General features: G+C 62.0%; 1 protein-coding gene across 1 annotated transcript in view; it reads left to right on the top strand.

The window, feature by feature from the left end:
- Positions 1-3,852, top strand: part of MROH1 (maestro heat like repeat family member 1) — a 58,342-nt gene that overhangs the window by 5,572 nt on the left and 48,918 nt on the right. The gene's annotated exons all lie outside the window — the stretch shown is intronic.

The following is a 3,852-nucleotide window of genomic DNA, read 5'->3' as shown; positions in this document are numbered from 1 at the left end:
CTCGGGATTCGGGGTTCTCTTTCTGTGGGGGAGTGCAGGTTCAAGGGCTCCGGCAGACGCCCCGGGGGCTGCTGGAGCACGCCGCCGGTGCAGCCGCTCTTATCTCTTGCTGGTGCTTACACCCAAGGCCTGGGAATGCTGATGCGGCTCCGTGCGTCCGGGAATGAATAGGATGTAAGGAAGAAATTCTTTACAATGAGGGTGGTAAAACACGGGAACAGGTTGCCCAGAGGGGTAGTGGAGGCCCCATCCCTGGAAACTTTCAGGACCAGGTTGGACGGGGCTGTGAGCAACCTGATTTAGTTAGTGGCTAACTAAATCCAGGGGGGGTTGGACTAGATGACCTCTAGGGGTCCCTTCCAACCCAAAACATTCTGTGATTCTGTGATTCTATGAGCGGGAGCCTCCCCAGCAGCCCTGTGAACGGCAGGGGTGGATGCAGGGCTACGTTCAGCAGCATCTGCTTCTCCTGGAAGCAGCGAGGTTTGTGCCTGGGCTCGTTGCTGGGATCTGCTGCGGTCCAGTAGCAGCTTTACGCTGTGGGACATGAAGGGCTGCTTCAACCTTCGGAACTCCTGTTTGGTTACGTCGAGCTCAAAGCGAGAACGTGCAGCTCTCGAGCTGTTCCTGTACAGGGGCGCTCTCAGAAAGCCAGAGCCAAGGTCAGGCAATCTCTGAAGGCGACGCGTGCTCCTTCGGTCGCGTACAGCAAACCCCTGGCCGGGTCTGGCCACGGGGGTTGTTGGTGCGGGCGGTTTAGGCTGGCTGCGGGCGATGGCAGATAGCGGGCTGCGTGTTTATAGATGGGAGGTCTGCTGCTGTTCCCGTCCGGGGTGGCTCATCGGCGGTGCCTGGCCCTGCGGAGGAGGGATCCCGGGGCTGGTGGGGAGGACCAGCACGGCCTGCAGGGCTGGTAACGCCTGGTTCTGAGGTCTGGGCAGCTCTTTCCAGAGCAGCCTTCCTCCAGCAGCAGCTCCTTCTCCTTCCTCGCTTCCAGCAATCGCTCCTTCGGCTTTCTGCTTCCCGCTCTCCCTGCTCCGTCCTGAGAAATGCAGCGCCCCAGCTCCACACGTCTTCCTCCCAAAATGACTCTGAGCTGCTGCCGCCGAGGCTCGGTTGGTTCGTTGCTCTTGCAGGGAACTTGCAACTTCCTTTCTCCTAAAGCACGCGAAGGCTCCAAAGCGCTGCCAGCGCTGAGGGGTGCGGGGGGACGAGCACCTTTAGGCAGCCCCATGCGGGTCTGGAGGAGGTCCTGCCTGATCCCCAAACCCCTGCCTGCCCATGGTCAGCCCCTCGCAACCGCTCCTGCCGGCCACTGACCCGGTGTGGCACACCGGGGGGGTTGGGTTTGGTGGGTGGCCTCCCCGGACCCTCCCGAATGCACGAGGAGGCTGCGGTGCGGGCAGCGGGCGGCCGGGAGGGGATGTCCCGTCTCCGGCAGCTGCCTGCTGCCACCGGGGTTCGGCTGCCTGCAGAACCCCAAAGACGTTGCCTGGCTGGCAGGATGGATTCCTGGCTCCCTGTGGTTTCTGTACAATTTTTTTGCCAAAGTTTTTGGTTACTGAAAGGCAGATGAGGTAATGGGGAGCCAGCACAACCGTGCAATGCAGGCGGCTCTTTTTGGCGTGGTTTTGCTGTTCCAGGGTGGCCCGGTGCAGAGGGACAGGGACGAGGAGGTGCCAGGCTGCTGGACGGTTACATGCAGCTTGATCTGGGCTGAAGGCGGGGATGGAAAGGTGGATTTGGGGGCATGATCCTGGTTTTACTGCTCCGGAGGAGTCTGCAAGAGATTGCTTTCTGATTTGGGAGCGGTGCTGCCCTCGGCGGCCCTGCTGTTGGGAAGGGAATGAGCTTCCCAGCTGCACCCTAAAACCTTGCTGGCTGGAGTAGCCCTTGCCCCCGGGATCCTAGCTGCAGGCTTTTTGAAAAAAAAACAACCACAAAAAAATAAATCCACGTGAAACATTGCCCGTTGCCCTGGCCATGAGCTGGGGGGGGCACTTTTAGGTGATGGTTTTGGCTGGACACGTTCAATTTTGTCAGGACAAACTCATCACCGAAACCTTAGGAGGACTTAACCTAAGCAGTCCAGGCTGGGGCTGACCTGCTGGGAAGCAGCTCTGCCCAGAGGGACCTGGGGGTCCTGGGGGACAACAAGGTGGCCAGGAACCAGCAGGGTGCCCTGGTGGCCAAGAAGGCCAATGGCACCCTGGGGTGCATCAAGAGGAGCGTGGCCAGCAGGGCGAGGGAGGTTCTCCTCCCCCTCTGCTCTGCCCTGCTGAGACCCCACCTGGAGCACTGGGTCCAGTTCTGGGCTCCCCAGTTCAAGAAAGATGAGGAACTGAGCCCTGGCCCAGGCTGCCCAGGGGGGCTGTGGAGTCTCCTTCTCTGGAGATCTTCAACCCCCGCCTGGCCGCTGTCCTGTGCCCCCTGCTCTGGGTGAGCCTGCTTGGGCAGGGGGGTGGCACTGGGTGAGCTCCGGGGGGCCCTGCCAGCCCTTGTGATTCTGTGTAAGCAGGGGTTTTTTGACTCCAGCCTGGTGATGGGGTGAAGGTGATGGGGTGAAGGTGATGGGGTGAAGGTGATGGGGTGAAGGTGATGGGGTGAAGGTGATGGGGTGAAGGTGATGGGGTGAAGGTGATGGGGTGAAGGTGATGGGGTGAAGGTGATGGGGTGAAGGTGATGGGGTGAAGGTGATGGGGTGAAGGTGATGGGGTGAAGGTGATGGGGTGAAGGTGATGGGGTGAAGGTGATGGGGTGAAGATGGGGTCCAGAGTTCGCTCCCTGCTCCAGAAAGGTGTTGGGGGTGATGGGAGTGAGCTGGGCACCTTCCTGCCCTCTCCGAGGGGGGCACTGATGGGAAAGCGCAGGTCTGCCCATGGAGCAGCCAGACCTTCCCTGCCACGGGTGGTTTCTCAGCAGCACAAGCTCCGCTGTGCAGCATCGGACCCTTCTGCTGGTGGCCATCGTCCCTGCGTCCCCTCCGAGCCCTTCCCACCCGTCTGAGCTGTGGGGAGCAGGTTCAGGGGGGGGTCTGGGAGCAGGTGGGGGGGGGGTCTGGCCCCCTGTTAAGGACAGCAGCAGAGCAGGGCTTGGCCCCGAGGGCCGTGGTCTCTTGCAGCAGGCAGGGGCAGCGCTTGCAGGGCTTCTTCCTTGCGTGCTGCCAGCTGGGTGGCGGCGAGGGTGAGGAGGCATGTGATCGAAACGGCCTGGCTTTGGTACGGGGTCGGGGAGTGACTCAGCAGCTCTGATCCTGCTGGGCTGAAAATAAACAACCGCCGTAGGCGAGGAGGGAGCGGAGGCCGTGCAACCCCTGCCCCTGCCGCCTCAGCCTCCGTGTGCGGTGCCGTGGGGCGGGTAGGGTCCCGGGCTCTTCTCTCTGGAGTTCCCTCTCCTCCTCTTCCTCCTGCGGGACCCTGCTTCCTCCTCTGGGTGTGATAACATGGGTGCAGCGAGCTTGTGCGGGGGCCCGGAGAGCTGGCGTGCCCTTGTGTCATCTCACATCCTCGGGGGCCGTGTCAGCCTCTCCGTCCCACTGCCGTGGGGTCCTGTGGGCATGAGGGATCAGGCATGACCAGGCTCTGGAGTCCCTAGCTGGTGGCGTGGGCACCGGTCAGATGGCACCGGGCGGTTGTTGTGCCAGAAACGCTGTGCTCCTCCATGGCGCCCTGGTGCCACGGGGGACCGGCCGCTCGTTTCCTTCAGCTTTCCATCTTCCGCCGCAATCTTACAGCAGGGAACTTCTCCTGCCCAGGGTGCCAGGGGTTTTTTTCTTCACCTCATTCGTGCGGGATGTGGCTTGTGAGGTCTCCCTCCCCGGAGGAGCCGAGTAGGCTCCAGCTGAGCGCCTTC

Source organism: Egretta garzetta, unplaced genomic scaffold, assembly GCF_000687185.1.
Source record: "Egretta garzetta isolate BGI_Z169 unplaced genomic scaffold, ASM68718v1 scaffold932, whole genome shotgun sequence".
Lineage (NCBI taxonomy): Eukaryota > Metazoa > Chordata > Aves > Pelecaniformes > Ardeidae > Egretta > Egretta garzetta.
This window is presented reverse-complemented; position numbering and strand designations above follow the sequence as displayed.